Below are 10585 nucleotides of genomic sequence, written 5' to 3' on the forward strand. Positions count from 1 at the left end.
TAAAGCTATAATGAAACTAGAACAGAGATAGACACTATGCTAATGAACTAATGCAAGACAAGTAATGAACAGGAAACTACGTGAATCCAATGGAAATGAAACAGGAATGAAACAAGACAATCACAAATCAAAAACACAAGTTCTGGGGATGAACTCGAGCAGCACTCGACCGAGTGTAGGTCGAGTACGTGGTCGAGCTAGACTTAAATGTGAAAATAGAGCAACACAAGAAAAACAGAGCAATGCTAAAACTAATCAAACAACAAGCAAGCAATGATATTTAGACTAAGATTTCAATAAACAAAGAAGGCCTTGAGGAGGGATTCATGGGCTGAGCTAATCGTTGTGGTTATCTAACTTGGTCAAGAAATCTCAAGCAAACTTTGAGCTGATCTCTAGACATACTATTCTAAGACATGTTTAATCCACTCTCATGGCAAGAAACAATCAAACCTATGCATTTCTAGACTTGTTCTCACAAAGAAAAGAATCTACACAAGCAGGCATTAAGCAATACATCTCAAACCAAACAAGACTTCTAATCTCTTAGCAAGCCTAATGGTAAGCTCTAGATCTAGCCTTATCTATGCTCCTTAGACATTGGTGTGATGCTAAGATGCTTGAAATCAAATCCTACCTTCTCAGATATAGGATCAGCATTAAGATCATCTAGCCTAGAAGAGATCTACAACAATCAAGCTTGACCAAATCAAACAAACCACAAGATCAACCCAGCCTAACCCATCCTCAAGGTCCTAAACAAACTACTCACAAGAACACATGGTGAAATATGTCAAAAACCCAGAAAATATTGAAACTTGCATCATTAGAAAGATGAAACAGAGATCTACAATGTTGATGAAAAAATAAAACTCGAAATCTTAATATTTTGATAGTTATGGAACAAACAAAATACAAGGATCTAGTCTTTCTTTCTTAAACAAGTACAAAATCTAAAATAAAAGAAAGTGCAAAAGGAATAAAATCTAAAAAAGGTAAAAACTAGGTTTTAGACTCTCTAAAAAGCTGGACTCTTTGGTGGCTGCAGGTACAAGGGCCTTATATAGGAGGTGAGGTGGAAGCCCTAAAAATACAAAAAGTCAAAGCAGTCAACGGCTCGGTCAACTCGACCAGTGCTCGGCCGAGTGGCTGGTCGAGCTGGCTTCTCTCGTGCATTCTCCACTCGGTCGAGTCCTCCTCAGCACACGGTCGAGTGGTGGTCGAGTGGTGCGGTCGAGTTGGACTCCGGACCTTGATTCTACAGCCTTAACTCTCTTGTTTTCTCCTCAGGATTGCTTCACTTCTCCTCAGCATTGCTTCCATGCTCCTTAAGCTCCAAAATCACCTGTTTATGCATGAAAAGATGCAAATGCAATGCAACTATACTCAAATGCATGATTAGTCCTAAAGCTACACAATAATGGCCTAAATGGATAGCAAAAGATGCAAAAGTTATGAATAAACTAAGGGAAAACAAGGTAAAATATATGAACATCAGTTTTCTGGGTCACATTGTGTCTGCAGATGGAGTCTCTGTAGATCCAGAGAAGATTCAGGCTATCAGAGATTGGCCTAGACCGCATAATGCCACAGAGATTAGGAGTTTTCTTGGTTTAGCAGGTTAGTACAGGAGGTTTGTGCAGGGGTTTGCGAGTAGAGCACGTCCAATGACTAAGTTGACAGGGAAGGATGTTCCTTTTGTCTGGTCACAAGAATGTGAGGAGGGCTTTGCAAGCCTGAAGGAGATGTTGATTACCGCTCTAGTGTTGGCTTTGCCTGAGCAGGGAGAACCATATGTGGTGTATACAGATGCATCTAGAGTTGGGTTGGGGTGTGTGTTGATACATCATGGGAAGGTGATTGCCTATGCTTCGCGGCCGTTGCGGAAGCATGAGGACAATTATCCTACTCATGATTTGGAGATGGGTGCTGTAGTTTTTGCCCTGAAGATTTGGAGATCTTATCTTTATGGTGCAAAGGTACAGGTGTTTACAGATCATAAGAGCCTAAAGTATATATTCACTCAGCCCGAGCTGAATTTGAGGCAGAGGCGGTGGATGGAGCTGGTGGCGGATTATGATTAGGAGATAGCCTATCACCCTGGTAAGGCTAACTTGGTTGTTGATGCTTTGAGTCGGAAGCGGGCGGCTTCGGCTCAAGAGCAGGATATAGAGTCTCTGGTAAGAGAGATCAGTGCATTGAGTTTGTGTATGGTTTCTCATGAGCTCTTGGGTTTGATTGCAGCTGATAGAGCAGATCTGTTGAGCAGAGTGCGGTTGGCTCAAGAGAAGGATTTAGGGCTAGTGAATGCCTCAAAGGATGTTGATTCAGAGTATCAGGTTTCGGCTAATGGTACTATTTTTGTGCATGGGCGGATTTATGTGCCTAAGGATGAGGAGTTGAGGCAGGAGATTCTGAGAGAGGCTCATGCGAGCATGTTCTCTATTCATTCAGGAGCGACTAAGATGTACTGTGATCTCAAGAGGTACAATCATTGGGTCAGGATGAAGAAGGACATGGCTAGTTGGGTTGCGAGGTGCGATGTCTGTCAGCTGGTGAAGGTTGAGCATCAGGTACCAAGTGGATTGCTGAAGAGTCTTCCCATTTCAGAGTGGAAGTGGGATACGATTAATATGGACTTTGTGGTTGGTTTGCCAGTGTCCACGACGTTTGATGCTATTTGGGTCATTGTGGACCGATTGACTAAGTCGACACATTTTCTGGTCATTAAGAAGACTGATGGAGCAGCGGTCTTGGCTAAGAAGTATGTGAAGGAGATAGTCAGGTTGCATGGGGTGTAAGCGAGCATTGTTTCTGATAGGGATTCCAAGTTGACTTCGGTGTTCTGGAGGGCATTTCAGGCAGAGATGGGCACTAAGGTGCATATGAGTACAGCTTATCATCCCCAGATAGATGGACAGTCAGAGAGGACGATCCAGACGTTAGAGGATTTGCTGAGGATGTGTGTGTTGGATTGGGGTGGCCATTGGGCAGATCACCTGAGCTTGGTAGAGTTTGCTTACAACAACAGTTACCAGGCGAGTATTGGCATGGCTCCTTATGAGGCTTTGTATGGGAGGTCATGTCGTACACCGTTATGCTGGACTCAGGTGGGGGAGAGGAGCATGTACAGGGCGGATTTTGTTCAGGAGACCTCGGAGAAGATTCGGGTTCTCAAGCTGAACATGAAGGAAGCTCAGGATCGGCAGAGGAGTTATGCCGATAGGAGGAAGAGAGATCTTGAGTTTCAGGTTGGGGATAAAGTATACCTCAAGATGGCCATATTGCGGGGTCCGAACAGGTCATTGACTGAAACTAAGTTGAGTCCGAGGTATATGGGTCCGTTCATAGTGATTGAGCGAGTTGGACCAGTGGCATACAGACTAGAGTTACCTGAGGTTATGCGAGCATTCCATAAGGTTTTCCATGTGTCTATGTTGCGGAAGTGTCTCCGTGAGGATGATCAGTTGTTGGCTAAGATTCCTGAGGATCTTCAGCCTAACATGACTTTGGAGGCGAGACTAGTGAGGGTTCTCGGGAGGAGGATCAATGAACTTCGGAAGAAGAAGATTCCTTTGATGAGAGTCCTTTGGGACTGTGATGGTGGTGAGGAGCAGACTTGGGAGCCTGAGGCGAGGATGAAGGCAAGGTTTAATAAGTGGTATGAGAAGCAAGCCGCTACTTGAGTTTGTCTAGCCTAGTCCCATCTACAATCTGTGGCTGGAGCGGGAATGAAGTATTCCAGCCCATCTCTCTTGGTTACCGGGTCGCTTAGGGGTGGTTGGTTGTGCGATAAAGTAACAAGATGAAGTGGTGCTCGGGGTACGAATTTTCCGTGAGCCGGTGGTTTGAGGGAAGTTTCTTGGAATATAAGTTTCTATAAGTGGAAAGTTTCCAGAAGTGGAAAGTGCTAAAAATGGAAAGTTTTATGTGAGTTAGAATTTGTCCATTTTTAGTGGCAGAGAGCCTTGGAGGGGGGCTTGTGTGGCCTTTGTGGCGGACTTTTGAGTCGTTGCGTCGTGTGTGGCGGTCTTTTGAGTTATTGTGTGGCATTTGTGGCGGGCTGTTTAGCCATTGTGTGACCTTTGTGGCGGGCTGTTAGCCAGTGTGTGGCCTTTGTGGCGGGCTGTTTAGCCATTGTGTGGCCTATGTGACGGGCTGTTTAGCCATTGTGTGGCTTTTGTGGCGGGCTGTTTAACCATTGTGTGGCCTTTGTGGCGGGCTGTTTAGCCAGAGTGTGGCCTTTGTGGCGGGCTGTTTAGCCAGAGTGCCTGTTGAGGCGGTCCTTTGGGACAGATAGCCTTTGTGACGGTCCTTCGGGACGAGTGGCCTTGGTGGCGGTCCTTTTTAGGACATTTTTTGGCCTTGGTGGCGGTCTTTTTTAGGACATTTGTTTGGCCTTGGTGGCGGTCCTGTTTAGGACATTTGTTTCGCCTTGGTGGCGTTCCTATTTAGGACATTTGTTTGGCCTTTGTGGCGGCCCGTTGGGCAGTGAGATGATCTTTGTGTGGTCATGAGGTATTCTAGTGAGGGGATATGTGGTTGGTAGGACATCGTGTTGTCTTACGCGAGCCACGGGAAGGAAACCTGGATAGGGATAGGACTCAGACGTGTTAAGAATTGTTTGCTCGCGACTCTTGGGGGACTTAGGTCCTCCTAGTACCATCATATTCTAAGACTTTGTGGCTTGGGAGTATGGCTGGTATGTCGGCTTTGGATGACGATCCGGGGGCGCGCTGTAGGGTGGCAACCCGAGAGACGAGTATTGGACTCCCTTATATATATTATGGCATGCGGGCTTAGGCCCGATGAGAAGCCAATATTATGGCATGCAGACGTCTGTCTGATGAGGAGCCGATAAAAACTCAAGGTTTAGGCCTGTGAGTAAAAAGGAGAGTCCAAAAGTCGAGAGCAAATGATGCCTAGAGCGTGAGTCTATCGCCTAGAGGTGACCTTCTGTAGATCGGTCGTAGGAGTGCGGGCCGTGGAGACGGTAGCACAGGAGTCCTTGGCTGAGTGTTGTTTGAGATTCGAGGACGAATCTAAATTGGTGGGGGAATATTGTAACATCCGTGAACCGTAATTCCGGTTTAGGATGTGCATCGGTCGATGCTGGAGGAGCATCGGTCGATGCTGACTCAATTTCCTGCGTTTTGACTTAAGTTAAACGCTGCGTTTTGGGGAAAAAGGGAAAATAAAACCCTTAAGTCGTTCCTTTTGTCTCATTAGATGACTTTAGCCGTTTTTGAGAGAAAATAAGGGAGAAAAAGTGTTCTTGAGCGTTCTTGAGGTTTTTGGGAGATTTCAAGCTGTTCCTGTAGAGATCTGTAGCTGGAATCGTTGTAGGAGCTTCCTAGGAACGTTTTCTTCCTGTGTTTGGGTTGGATTCCTTCTGTGGCAAAGGTAAGTGCATGACCATGGCTTATCTAAGCTGGAGATTACTCTGATCTGTTTGTTTCTTTGTTGTTAGGCTTGCTAGTATGTTATTTGAGGCATTAGGAAGCTTTTTTGCGGCTTGGGATCGATTCTTGTGGTTACAAGAACGAAGATCCGGCGAGAAGCTTTGGGAAAAACAATGCTCGACATGAACATCGGTCGATGCACTATGTGCGTCGGTCGATGCTAGTGCGAGGACGGCGCTGTTTGACCTAGGAGCATCGGTCGATGCCATGTGGGGGCATCGGTTGGTGCAATTAGGGTTTCTGCGTGATGTCGAGCATGTGTCGATCGATGCAAGTGGAAGCATCGGTCGATGCAAGTGAACCTGGTATCGATCGATGCATATCTTGTGTCAGTCGATGCTGGTCCCTGATGGTGTCGGTCGATGCAATCTTGTGTCGGTCGATGCAGAGCCTGGTTTGGTTGTTGATTGTTGTTTGATGGTTAGAGTATCTATATTGCTTGTGTGTATAGCCCAATAGATAGGAGGATTGCCTTACTGAGTGTTTATAAAATACTCATGCATTGCAATTTGCGTTTGTGATGCAGGTAAAGGCAAAGTGTGATCGTGCAATCAAGGCTATGAAGAGAATGTTCTAGTGATTCGCTTGCTTGTCTGGCTTCTATTAGGTTGCTAGAATTGAATCCTAAAATGTTGTTTAGGATTGCTGGTTCTCTGTTTTATGTTGTTTGGATCATTTGTTTATGATTTGGTTTAATATTGGTTATTGGAATGGTTATGATTTGTTTATGGGATTATTATTTGGATATTGGTATCTGTTATTTCCGCTGTTGGTTGTCCTTGTGGCTAGGTGGCTAGTGGGTATGGGACCACTAGTTGTAGTTTATTTATTTATTATTTATTTTTATTAAAAAAACGGGGCAGGTCGTTTCAATATTAATTCTAATCCTTTTATGTTTAGGATTTTTTTAATATTCCTAATAATTATTAAATAAAATGTCTTTTTACACATGTCAAAATATAATCGATATACTTGACACATGTCGCGACTATATGAATAACTAACTTTCAAAACTAAGGTTTATATAATAATATATCTATCCCTTTTAAAATCATTGTAATAATTCATCTTTAGAACATGTAATCTTATGTAGCACAAACACATCACATTTATCTATAATGCGAATAGAAATATATAGTATTTTTATTACACTTTTTTGCTAAAGTATTATTATTATTACATATTGAAAAGTTCTTAATATCTAACTCTAGCTTGTTGAAAAGACATAATATTCCAACACGCCTTAGAAATTTATTACATGTATTACTTCTACGACTTTTTTTCTAAAATATATAATTGTTTAGAAATCTACTAGACAGTTATGGCCCGTTTTGTTTCTTCACCTCGCTTTGAAAACATCAGCTTGGAGAACACTTTTCAATTCATGTCATTGTTGAAGAGAGAGTTCATGAAGTCGTCATCAACCAAATCCTATATAAGAAAAAAAAATAATTAACCAAAAAAAAAGTTTTTAAGACTCATAAAATTCAAATAATATACAAATAGTTTCTTTTAATTTTTGTCGAAGTTATCTCGTTTACCTGCGGATCCAAAAACGACCAATCGCTAATATCTTGATTAGCATCTTGTTCCTAATAAGTCGAGTCCAGGTTGTAGAACAGATTTAAATAATCATTTCATTTATATTAAGTATAATCATAGTTACATGGAAATAGTTTAATTAGAATACTATAATTAAATGTACCTGATTTTGATTAGGTTTCGTGTTGAAACTTGGAGGATTCATCTCCGGAGCGGCAAAAGTGTGATTCGTCGCAGGAGCAGAAAAAGTGTTGACGATTTCTTCATTATAATGACCCTAATTCACAACGAAGTCATATATAAGTGACCAGTAAGCCATACTATTTGAAAGTCTTCACCATATGATTTTCAAACAGGTTCAAATTCGATTTCGTAATAGCTAACATCTCTTAATATGTGAAATACCTCATTTATGTTTACAAATGAAGCCTCTTGTCCTTGTTGCTGCTGCATGCGCACACCAATTTTCAAACACACAATATCACAACAAGCACTTCATGTTTATGTATATAGATCATTGAAAAAATGGGGTGATGAAGACATATATATACCTTGTTGTGATCGAATTGAAAGTTGTTGATGTTGTAAAGAAGCTCATTAGTTTTGCCGAGATCATTGTATACGCTGAGGTCCTCCAGTTGAGGAAGTTCAAGATTTGGCTGTGTAGTTGCATTGGCATGTGGCTCAGGGTTATATGCAGTGTTCTCATTGTTTAAGAACGATTGCATCCCATACGAGAAGTGGCCAAGTCCTGGTTGATTTGGAGTAAAACTTTCAAAGCTACTCATTATGTTATTGTTGAAATTATTAATAGCTGACGGTCCAAGTTTTCCAAACCCATGAACTTGAGATGTTTGGCCGATTTTGTTCGCCATCACAGGTGGTTCAAAAAAGCTTCTTCTTTCCTCGTTTTGAGATGGTTGGTTGGCGAAACTGAGGTTGCCTTGGATGGGTAGCGTCAAATTTGATCCAGATCCAACATGGTGTGTCTCGTAAGTAGATGACCGGTTCATGTAGTTGTAAGGCATCTGGTTGAAACGGACGGGTGGCTCACGTGTGGTGGACAAAAGTCTCGACTGTCCAAAGCCTTGTCCGGGTTTGGAATAGAATGATCTATTGTTAAGACTTGTGTCGCACAAAGAAGTAGAGGGTGTGTATCGGTTGAAGTACAGCTCCTTGATATGAGTCTGTCGAAACATCGAGTCTATGCTTCTAGCTGACATAATGCTCATCAAACCTTGATCCGCCACTTTTCTCAAGAATATCCGATATTTCTGCGGTACCGTAGCAAACGATTTTAAGTTAACTAAAAGTTTAGAATGATACCCAATCTATAGTTTTAAACCTTCGTTAAACAGTGGTAACGAGATCTTACTGTTGACTAAGGATAGGTTCAATTCGGCAAATAAACTCAAAACTTAAAGATTTTGGGCTTAATTAGAGAGGTAAAGTTTTTGTTTGATTCGAGTGAATATATTAGACTTTTTCCATATTTTAAAACATTTTTGAAAAGAGATATCAAACCTGTAAATGGCTGGTAACGTTCTCTCTAGTCAAGTACGATACGTTCATGAACGCTAAGATCTTTTTTGGCACAGCCTCTTTGGAAGATTAGTAAACAAAAATAAAAGATTAGTTAGCATGTGTACGTATATGATATAAACTAAACTGTAAGAAAATAAACAGTGTATCATGTGTTATCAAAAGTTTATAGAAAAAATCAAAACACTTACTATCAAGACCGATATGTCGGATAGCTTGTAGGAATAGGTCGTTGAGACCATCCGTCCACGAAACCTAAGGCTTCTTGGCGGGCTGCGACGGAGACGCACCATCCTCAGTACCACTGTTAGGTTTTCTTTTCCGATTTTTTCTTGAACCATCGGTACTAATTAGACAACTTCCGTTTGTACTGTTCAAGGATCTTGAATCAGCTTTAGATGAGTACTTCTTCCTGGTCTTCAAGACATTAGCTTGTTCAGGAAGCATCTTGATTTGCTGGGGGACACTAATACCTGTGTCGTTGGCCTTGTGGTTGGGCTCATTCCCTAATGTTGACTTACCATTCCTCTTGTAGGATAAAGCAAGTTGGTAAATTTTTGGTAGGTCAGTTGCATGTATGGGTTGGCGTCCGCTTTTATTGTGAAAGAAATGTAAGGTTAAATATATCTTACAAAAAAAAAAAAATATATTATTCTTTAATTGAAGTTGTAAAGAGAAAAATATATACCAATGACAGGTAAATTTCCAATTTCCTCAGTGATTCGTCTTTTGAGTTGTAGACCGTTCATGCTAAGGATATTATAATCTGTGATTATGAGATCGATATTGTTTCGTTGATGTTTTAGAATAGCCAATGCTTTCGTCGGGTCTTCTTCAGCCATAACTGTGATCTCCATAACCGATGGATCTTAAATCATTTAACCAAAATAAAATTTCATAAGCTAAAATATAATTTCAAAATTTTTAGATATGTGCATGTAATTGGAATTCGAATCTGGAGGATTTGTTGAACAAGAACAAAAAACTCATTCTAGTTGTTTCTCGAAAAAATTGTATATCATGCTAAAATGTAGTAGAAAGAAAAATCTAAATGAAACTACAAACAAAAACTCACTAAACATATCATATATGATATATAATAAGAATCTCACCTCTGTATCTAGAGTACTGTACAAGCATTTGTGAAATAGCACCATAGAAAACAGGATCATCGTCCACAACCAGAACGTTAATTCGCAAGTCAGAGCTTTTGTTGGGGAGAGATTCAGCAAAAGTCATTCTACTAATCCTTGTATGAAGTTTGTTTTTCTCCTTTTTTTATTTATTTATCAAGTCTGTATGAACTATTTAGGTTGCACAAAGCTCAATATATAAAGGCGTGTAAAGTAGACACACAAATGTAACATTTGGCAAAAATGAACTGGTGTATATAAAAGTATTGTTTTTAAAAATAAATCATAATAATATATGATAAATCAAAACTTAATTTTATTTACTATATTAATAATAATATTGAAAATTAAGAAAAGTTGAGAAAAAATAGAAAACATAGATACAATAAAATATTACCGTGTGCTAATTAATGTAAAAAATCTAGGCCAAGTAAGAAAAAATTAATGCTATTAACCAATAAATTTATTATAGATACAACCCAAAAAAAAATTGTTTTATAAAAATGTATTCTGAATTTTAAATATTTCTCCAGATCTTTTGTTTCTTTTTTAGGATTGATTTTCATATAGATTTCGTACATCTTTGTTGGATTTGTGCTATAAAGGGAGGATATTAGAATATTGTATGTAGAAATTCCAAAATGAAGTATGAAATTTTATTATGAGTTCAATATGAACTTTGATTTGTATAAAGTTAACCCAATGAAAAATTGATGTAGTTGAAAACTGTGTAACCAAAAACTTATTTTACTACATAATGTAGCAGAGTACACAATTTTATTCGAAGTTTCTGTTTTGTATAAAAAATAGCATTTGGCATTCACAACTAAGATTTGGGGTACTTTGTTGCCCAATCTCACACCAAAACCCAAATTAGTCTCTATGTTTCTTGGAACAGTCAGATAT

At 40.0% G+C, this 10585-nt stretch overlaps 1 long non-coding RNA gene and 1 pseudogene across 1 annotated transcript; both read right to left on the reverse strand.

The window, feature by feature from the left end:
- Positions 1-6595: 6595 nt before the first annotated feature.
- Positions 6596-7287, reverse strand: LOC147929665 (uncharacterized). Its single transcript, XR_015578802.1, has 3 exons — positions 7168-7287; positions 7004-7054; positions 6596-6893 (listed from the first exon to the last, which is right to left on the reverse strand). It is a non-coding gene; the product is annotated as an uncharacterized LOC147929665 (long non-coding RNA).
- Positions 7288-7455: 168 nt separating this feature from the next.
- LOC104738263 (putative two-component response regulator ARR21) lies at positions 7456-9785 on the reverse strand (annotated as a pseudogene).
- Between the last annotated feature and the right edge of the window lie 800 nt (positions 9786-10585).

The sequence above is a fragment of the Camelina sativa genome, chromosome 13 (assembly GCF_030686135.1).
Source record: "Camelina sativa cultivar CO46 ecotype springtype chromosome 13, ASM3068613v1".
Taxonomy (NCBI): domain Eukaryota; kingdom Viridiplantae; phylum Streptophyta; class Magnoliopsida; order Brassicales; family Brassicaceae; genus Camelina; species Camelina sativa.